Genomic DNA, 10,022 nt, shown 5'->3' on the forward strand with positions numbered 1-10,022 from the left:
TCAAGGTTTGTGGACATCCTACACTGATCATTCCTCTGACACGGGATACGTTACCCAGATTTTCTCATGAGTTTCCATCTTTACTTCCAACTCCTAGTCAGAAAAGAAATCCAAATTCTGTAACCAAACCCAGTCAGTCAAAGCTTATGAAAATATGCAATGACAGAATTGTTTTCTTCTTAAGGGTAGAATGTGGATCCTTTTTCCTGTGAAACTGTCACCCTTCCTGCTTCAGCTGGCTATTTTTGCCCTCATCTGTTCTGTCCACCTCCCCCTACTTTGCCTTCTCTCTTCCCTAAAGAAAAACCCAAATTCTGCAGTCAGAAAATACTGTGCAGAATCAAAAGGCCTTCCAAGCCTACCTTTGCTTTTGGACCCTTTAAAAACCACTGCTCAGGTAGAAAACTAGAGATGAGATTCCACAAATGCCAAGATTCGAAGAATTGTAAGGCAGTGATGAATCTGTGATAAGAGGCTGAATCATTTTCAACACACTAGCTTTAAAAAGAAAAAGTTTGTCTCCTGTCTACAGTGACTCTGGCTGATGCAATGGATAAAGCCCCCCACCCCCACCCCAGATTTATCACTAGGATGCCCAAGTGAGGCCTTCACCCATCAATGAATTAAAAATGGCCGACAGAGGTAAGCTCCCTCCTCCCCCTGGTGCACTGTATTATCTGCAAACTGGCAAAGCTGAGTGTTGCTCGGAATGAAGCCCCTGCCTGGCTTCTGTTGGGATCTTCAGGCACAGACACCTGCAGAACTTCAAAATGATACTTTTGGGTGAAGCACAGGGTATATATGAGGCTGGATGTGCTGTGGGTGGAGCTTCCTAGACGGGCTTCTGGTTGGTTGCTTGGTTTTTTTCCTTTTTAAATGGCAGGCCTGAGGGACCTGACTTAGAGAGAAGTTTTACCTTTTACCTGTCCCCTGCCAAGCTCCACGTTGTTTGCCTGATTTGAAATGGCTCTGTGAAACTATTCACCTTGTTAGAGCAACGATACAGGTGACATACAGAGTACCTGTATGTTTGTCCCACTGGTTCAAATAGCAGCTCCACTGGGCTGATTCAGATTGCTAAAATGGAGTCGGGGGAGTCGCTGCCCCCCTAACCTTACTTTCCCTGCATATCACTCCTATTTAGAAAGGAAGAAGCAGCCTTGGCGCTCTGACCACAGAACTCCCAAATGTCTCGTGCACTTTGGCTCTTAGTGACTTTTATACACCAGGACCAGCTTCCTCAAAGAATGCTGGCAAAGTTAAAACTTGAATTTTTACTTGCTGTGGAGCTTTTAAAGCCACAGGAGCCCTGCCCAAAAAATAGGGCAACCCTATACCCACTGAGCTACCTTTTATCCACTAATATCCACCACATTTTTTGATTTCACAAAATCACAAGATTCAGTTTAACTCTGAAAGCCTGTCCCTTTTAGGATTTTCTGAATTATATTCCAATAAATTAGTAGTAGTCTGATGATGACTTTTAAAGGTCTGATAACATCATTGATTATATTACAGTAAATATCAACATCAAAAGTCAGGTAATAAAACTTATACTTTCTGGCTTTAGGTGTAAAGGGTGGGGGGCTAATCCATCATACTGTATGACCACTATCTGAACTGGTGAAATGGCAGAACAAAGTTAGCTCCAGATATTTTTATTCGATGCCGATCCCATACTAAGTGCCTCACAGCTCCTTGTGAAACTGCAGTGGGAGAGGATTGTGTATATCTCTGGCTCGTATACTCTTGTCTCCTGTGGGACCTACAACGGCTATGCTCATATAAGAACATTCAATACAGTGCTGAAATTATGAAGGGAAACGTAAAACGCATTTCCACAGATAGGGAGAGGGGTGATTTCTGCTGATTTCCCTGGGAGAAGCATTGGGGTGGGGAGCAATTTGGGCTGCAATGGGGGGCAAGGAAATCACTTCATAGACTCTGTCTGTGGAAACTATTGTTGGATGGAAGCCCTAAGTCCTACCTTATAAGCATTATTAAAGATAAAATTGTCAAGCATATAGAAGGGCAAGGTCTGCTGGGCAAAGCCCAACATGGCTTCTGTAAGGGCAGGTCCTGTCTCACTAACCTATTAGAGTTTTTTGAAAGCGTCAATAAGCATGTGGACAGGAATGAGCCTGTGGATATTGTGTATTTGGATTTCCAAAAAGCTTTTGACAAAGTCCCCCACCAAAGACTGCTAAGCAAACTTCATAGTCACGGGATAAGAGGACAAGTCCTCTTATGGATTGAGAGCTGGCTGAAAAATAGGAAGCAGAAAGTAGGAATCAATGGTCAGTTTTCACAATGGCGGGATGTGAGCAGTGGGGTGCCTCAAGGTGTTGGGACCAGTGCTTTTCAACCTGTTTATCAATGCCCTGGAGTTGGGGTTAAATGGTGAAGTAGCCAAGTTTGCAGATGACACCAAATTATTTAGGGTGGTTAAAACAAAATCAGACTATGAAGAACTCCAGAAGGATCTCTACATACTGGAAGAATGGGCATTAACATGGCAAATGAGATTCAGTGTGAGTAAGTGTAAAGTGATGCATATTGGGGCAAAAAATCCCAACTTCACTGATGGGATCTGTGCTGGCAGCGACAGATCAAGAAAGGGATCTTGGGGTGGTAGTGGATAGCTCGATGAAGATGTCAACCCAGTGCGCGGCTGCTGTAAAAAAGACAAATTCCATGCTGGCCATAATTAGGCGAGGAATAGAGAATAAAACTGCTGCTATCATACTGCCCTTGTACAAATCTATGGTGAGACCACACTTGGAATACTGTGTACAGTTCTGGTCACCACACCTCAAAAAAGATATTGCAGAGCTTGAGAAGGTGCAGAAAAGAGCAACCAAAATGCTTAAGGGACTAGAGCAACTGTCCTATGGGGAGCGGTTAGGACGCTTAGGGCTGTTTCGCTTGGAAAGAAGGCGGCTAAGGGGAGACATGATAGAGGTCTATGAAATTATGCATGGTTTGGAGTTTTTCTCCCTCACCCATAATACTAGAACACGGGGTCATCTGCTAAAACTAGAGGGTGAGAGATTCAAAATAGATAAAAGAAAGTATTTTTTCACACAACGCATAGTTCAATTGTGGAACTCCCTGCCCCAGGATTTGGTGATGGCTGTCAGCTTGGAGAGCTTTAAGAGGGGAGTGGACACGTTCATGGAGGAGAGGGGGTATTCATGGCTATTAGTTAGAATGGATACTAGTCATGCTGCATACCTATTCTCTCTAGTGTCAGAAGAGCCTGCCTATTATTTTGGGTGCGGTGGAACACAGGCAGGATGGTGCTGCTGCAGTCGTCTTGTTTGTGGGCTTCTTAGAGGCCCCTGGTTGGCCACTGTGTGAACGGACTGCTGGACTTGATGGGCCATGGTCTGATCCAGCAGGGCCTTTCTGATGTTCTTACCTCGTGGCTCCCCTCAGCTCTCAGAAGCCACACCCCATGTCTGTTACTATGAAGTTCTGTGCAAATTATTTTTATAGAACATTCCATTATGGAAAAAGTAGTGGGGTGTTTACCTGCAGCAACAAGCCTCTTCCCCTTTGTTCTCACTATGCCTGTGAGAAGACAGGGTCCTGATTCTCGGCTGACTTACCAGACACTCCCCAGGAAAGGAGAGATGGCACAGGATGGCAGTGATGCACAGTAAATAATTCCTTCTGCTAATTTTAGTCCCTTGGTCAGGGACCTGTCTTCCCTGGTTTGTGTCTACACTGTGGTAAGATGACAGCCACAGGGGTCGTTCTGGGCTGAAACAGCGCCCTCCCCACCATCTACTTAATTTCAGAGAAGACCCCCAGGCGCTGCTCACCTTGGGTCTGCGCAGGGTTCTTTTGGATTTCGACATGGCCCCAGAGAAAGCTCCTTGAACTGGTATATGTAGCTGACTGCGGCAGCTGGGGCTCTTAAGGTGTGGCAAGACACACTGAGAGGGTGGGACATGTGACCAAGCCAAATGCGTGGAGGGAAAGAGGCAAGCAGCAGGCTAAAGAGAGATCCCACCTGGAATCATAACCTGGAGCAGATCTGGGCAAAGTAAATAAAAGTATTACCATGCCGTAAACCAGACTTGCCTCCTCAGCCAGGCACACAGCCATAGAGAAACATGGTGAAGAGATCCATTTAATAGACCTAGCTGAACACAATCTTGCTCCTGAGCCTCCTAAAACAGTAGCTGGTAGGGAGGGGGGGAGGAAGCAATCAGAAGAGATAGGGGGAAGCACCCCTAGCCCCCTGTAATTCAAGCACTAGTTTCCCCACTCAGATTAGACCACTGATTTTCTTTAGGGTGTCAGCACCTCTGCAAGTAGAACAGCAATCTAGCTCCTTTATGGGTTTCTAAATTCCATTGTCCTTTGTGTGAGGGAAAGAATATTGATCATGCACAATTTCAAGCAAATGTGCTTTATAAGTAGACTTTAGTTGGCAGGTGTGTGGAAGCCTTTAAGCATATCAATATTCAGCCCAGCACCAAAGTAGACGAAGGTGCTGTGCCACCTTCATAGAATCATAGAGTTGGAAGGGACCACCAGGGTCATCTAGTCCAACCCCTGCACAATGCAGGACATTCACAACTACCTCCCCCCCACACCCCCAGTGCCCAGAAGATGGCCAAGGTGCCCTCCCTCTCATCACCTGCCTAAGATCACAGAATCAGCATTGCCGACACATGGCCATCTAGCCTCTTCTTTAAAACCTCCAGGGAAGGAGAGCTCACCACCTCCTGTTCTGCTGAGGAACCACACTAACTGTTAGAAAATTCTTCCTAATGTCTAGATGGAAACTCTTTTGATTTAATTAAACCTGTTGGTTCTGGTCTGACCTTCTGGGGCAACAGAAAACAACTCGGTGCCCTCCTCTATATGACAGCCCTTCAAGTACTTGAAGATGGTTATCATATCCCCTCTCAGTCTTCTCCTTTTCAGACTAAACATACCCCCAGCTCCTTCATCCTTTCCTCATAGGACTTGGTCTCCAGACCCCTCACCATCTTTGTTGCCCTCCTCTGGACACGTTCCAGCTTGTCTACATGTTTCTTAAATTGTGGTGCCCAAAACTGAACACAATACTCTAGGTGAGGTCTAACCAGAGCAGAGTAAAGTGATACCATCACTTCACATAATCTGGACACTATACTTCTATTAATGCAGCCCAAGATCACATTTGCCTTTTTTGCTACTGCATCACACTGCTGACTCATGCTCAGTGTTTGATCTACTAAGACCCCAAGGCCCTTTTCGCACACACTACTGCTAAGACAAGTCTCCCCCATCCTATAATTATGCATTTGATTTTTCCTACCTAAATGCAGAACTTTACATTTATCTCTGTTGAAATGCATTTTATTGGTTTTAGCCCAATTCTCCAGCTTGTCAAGACCATCCTGTATCCTGGCTCTGTCTTCTACCGTATTTGCTACCCCTTCCAATTTAGTATCACCTGTAAATTTAATAAGCATCCCCTCTATTCCTTCATCCAAATCATTTGGCCTGAGCAGCTGGAAGAGAGACAGAGGAGGAGCTTAGAGAAAGCTGTAGCTGGCTGAAGGTAATTGCTGTGCTGTTGATTGCTGAGGGTGGGGCTGAGGGTATTTAAACAGGCTCTGCTTGCCAGAGGCTGGCCTGAGCAGCTGGGAGAGAGACAGAGGAGGAGCTTAGAGAAAGGTCAGTGAAAGTTTTACTGTAAAATTTGTGTTTTTCTCAGTGGCTGGGGAGCAGTAGTTGAGGTTGCTGTGTGTGTGTGTGTGTGTGTGTGTGAGAGAGAGAGAGAGAGAGAGTGCCTGTAGCCTGCTGGAGGGGGGTTTCTGACTGATTCTCTTTGTTGTTTTATCTAGCTGTAGCTGGCTGAAGGTAATTTCTGTGCTGTTGATTGCTGAGGGTGGGACTGAGAGTATTTAAACAGGCTCTGCTTGCCAACAAGGGCTCTTAGCCTGGGGGTCTGGCCTGGAGGCTCTGTAATATATTTTTAATGTGCTGAGTGTTTTACTTCTTCAAGGAGGGAGCCTTGAAGGAAGGTTTGCCAGGGAAACTATCAGAGTAGCCTAGGAAAGAAACTTCAGAAATGGATCACAGCATTGTGGCTAGTGAGGGAGCCGAGACAGTAACATGCAAGGTCTGTGGCATGTTTGTCTTTTTACCTGAGAGTAACATTAATTACACTTGCAGCAAGTGTAAGTTGGTAGCCCTACTGGAGTAGAAGATACAGGGTCTTGAGGCATGCTTGTCCACACTCCATTTTTTTAAAGCAAGGTGAAGAGTTCATGGACAGAACTCATGAAGCTCTCTTTAGCGAGCAACAGGAGTAGGAGAGTAAGGAATCTAAACTAATGGAGGTACAAACAGCACAGGAGGAGGATGCATGGAAGAATGTGGCCCACAGGAGTAGGAAAATCAGGACACATCCTGATCCTCTCTTGCTCAGCAATCGGTTCCAGGATCTCCCAATAGATACTGATTCTGGACCACTGGAACAAGGGCTACCCCCCACCAAAGTGTGAAAGAAATTTCTCAGGCTCCTGCGCATGAGAGGACTCAATCTTCCGCCCCACAATTTAGGAAGAGGCGGGTTCTCGTAATTGGGGATTCCCTCCTGAGAGGGATAGAGTCTAAAGTATGCCGACCTGACTTGTTGTCCCGAGAGGTCTGCTGTTTACCGGGTGCATGCATCCAGGATGTGATGGAAAGGGTAGGAAGACTCATCAAGCCCACAGATTATTACCCTTTCTTACTCGTTCATGTGGGAACAAATGATATTGCCTGGCACAGCCCAGAACGTATTAAAAGAGACTACATGGCTCTGGGTGAGAAGGTGAAGGACTTGGGGGCGCAGGTTGTGTTTTCGTCAGTTCTGCCTGTTGAATGTTGGGGCTTAGGAAGGGAAAGACGAATACTCCAAATTAATGACTGGCTGCGTAGGTGGTGTTGTCAAGAAAGGTTTGGATTTCTGGACCATGGCTTACACTTTCGAGAAGATCTTCTGTCGGGGGATGGTTTATACCTCACGAGGGTAGGAAAAAATGTGTTCGGTGAGAGCCTTGCAAACCTGATCAGGAGGGCTTTAAACTAAATCCTATGGGGGAGCGAGACAACAATTTAAAGCCTTGTATGCTGATAATACCTGGAGACGAGAACAATAAAGATTTGCAGGGAGTGGCATGTATGCAAGGAAACATAAACTCACAGGTAAGTACAGAAACATAAACCACAGTTTCCGATATCTGTACACTAATGCTCAGAGTATGGGAAACAAGCAGGAAGAACTCAAAGCCCTAATACAGGAAAGGGATTTTGACCTAATAGGCATTTCTGAAACTTGGTGGGATGTCACTCATGATTGATAAGGAAGGGGGGAGGAGTAGCACTGTATGTCAAAGATGTGTATACTTGTGAAGAGGTACATGAATCTGAGCATGGTAGTGCAGTTGAGACTCTATGGGTAAACATAAAAGGAATAAGAAATAATAGTGATATTCTCGTGGAGGTCTGCTATCGACTGCCAAACCAGGCAGAGGACTTGGATGGGACGCTCCTAGACCAGATCACAAAGTTCTCAAAGAGATGGGACATGGTGGTCATGGGAGATTTTAATTACCCGGATATCTGTTGGAAGTCCCATGCTGCTAAAAATGCAAGATCCAATAAATTCCTGACTTGTCTTGCTGACAACTTCCTATTCCAGAAGGTGGACAGGGAAACAAGGGGGTCTGCTATCTTAGACTTGATTCTCACCAACAGGGAAGAACTGGTTGATGAGGTTAAAGTAGTAGGCACCCTGGGTAGTAGTGACCACGTACTCTTGGAATTTACAATCTTGGGGAGAGGAAAACCTGTACGTAGTCAGACATGTAGGTTGGACATCAAAAGAGCAAATTTTAACTTATGCTAGGTAGAATCCCATGGTCAGAAATACTTAAGGAGAAGGGAGTTCAAGAAGGGTGGGCATTTCTTAAAAATAAAATACTGAAGGCGCAATCCCAAACCATTCCTATGAGAAGGAAAAATGGGAGGAGCCTAAAGAGGCCTGGGTGGCTCCATAAACAGCTTTTTAAAGAGTTGAGAAATAAAAAAAGACTCATTTAGGAAGTGGAAGGAGGGCCTTATAACCAAAGAGGAATATAAGCAAATAATTAGTGCTTGTAGGGAGAATGTTAGGAAAGCTAAAGCGCAGTATGAGCTTAGGCTAGCGCAGTGGTCGGCAAACTCATTTGTCAACAGAGCCAAATATCAACAGTACAACGATTGAGATTTCTTTTGAGAGCCAAATTTCTTAAACTTAAACTATATAGATAGGTACACTGTTTATTAACTTAATAAACTTTAATTAAAGTTTTAAGTCTTAATCCAGATTACGTCAGCATTATCATTATTTTTAAAAAATTACATAGTTTGTTTTATTTCAAGCCGCTGTAATTTTTTTTTTTTTTGTGCAGAATGATAACTAAACCGTGAGACCAAAGATACATTATAGGAGTTCTTCAGCGTAATTACATCCTTGTAATACACTGCAGGGTATACTTTTCTCTTCTATATTATCATAATAAGAGTGCCATTTTAATCAGTGACTGAACAGAAAACTTTAATTTTTTAATAAGTAACACAAGGCAAGTCTGATATGGATTCAGTTCTAAAACCATCGTGTAACAGCAGAAACAGACAAGAAATAGACAAAATACAGAGGATTTGCCGCGCTCTAGATGCACGTTTTCCCCACCCAAATTCTCAAAACTCAACAATAACCCTCCCTGCAGAGTTTTGAGAATTCAGATGGGGAAAACAAATCCCAGACAAAGCCTCCCGTGCAGAAATGGCCAGAGCAGCCAGCTTGCCCCGCTGCCGCCCTCAACCCTTTGGCCAACAACGCGCAACTTGCACAAAGTTTCTGGGCTTAGGAATCGAAGGCAGCCCATCCACCCTCCACCCTCCTGGGGCGAGCAAGATGGGCTTCGCTTCTGCCCTTGCTCCCGCTCCAGACTCCGCAGGAAACTCGGCTCTCACTTCTGCACTTTTTGGCACTAGGCAGCCAAAATAACGGGATCCCTCCCCCGGCGCCTGGAACTTCCCGTCTGGGTGCCAGGCGTGCCTCTCTCTTGCTTTCTCCCCCCCCCGGCACGTAGCAGCTCCCAGGGTTACACCCACAGGGGGGGCAACCAGTCCCCGCACTGACTCACGGTCCCCCCGGCAGGCGGGCAGGAGAGAGCAGGCAGGCGAATGCCAGCCAAGTCACGCCTAGCTGCCCGACACCGCCTCCTTTCTCCTGCTAGAGGGCGAGCCGCTCAAAAAAAGCGGCGCGCCGCCAAAGCCGCCCGCCTGCCTGGTACACAATGAGACTGCTGACTGACTGTGTGCCTGCACATGGTCATTTGTGGCAGAGCCGCACTCCAGGGGCTAAAGAGCCACATGTGGCTCGCGAGCTGCGGTTTGCCGACCACTGGGCTAGCGAGAGATGCTAAACGCAACAAAAAAGGGTTCTTTTTCTATGTACAGAGTAAGAGTAAGATCAAGGACAAGATAAGCCCATTGCGTGGACAGGAAAGTGAAATTGTAACAGGAGATGAAGAGAGGGCAGAACTCCTCAGTTCCTACTTTTCCTCAGTTTTTTCTCGTGATGGAAGTGGTGCTCAACATGGCATAAACAGAACATGTGATGAGGGAAGGGATTTGCAGCCTAGAATTGGCATTGGGCTAGTGCACAAACACCTGGTTTCTTTAAATGAAACAAAATCCTCTGGCCAGATGAATTGCACCCAAGGGTACTCAAAGAACTTGCAGATGTAATTTGGGAACCTCTGTCCATTATTTTTGAAAAGTCTTGGCAAACAGGTGAGGTGCCCGAAGATTGGAGGCGGGCAAATGTTGTCCCCATCTTCAAGAAGGGGAAAAAGTAGGATCCAGGTAACTACCAAGCCATCAGTTTGACTTCTATACCAGGAAAAGTGTTCGAACAAATCATCAAACAGTCCGTCCTTGAGCATTTAGAAAGGATGGATCTGATCACCAAGAGCCAGCAT

Source organism: Euleptes europaea, chromosome 15, assembly GCF_029931775.1.
Source record: "Euleptes europaea isolate rEulEur1 chromosome 15, rEulEur1.hap1, whole genome shotgun sequence".
Lineage (NCBI taxonomy): Eukaryota > Metazoa > Chordata > Lepidosauria > Squamata > Sphaerodactylidae > Euleptes > Euleptes europaea.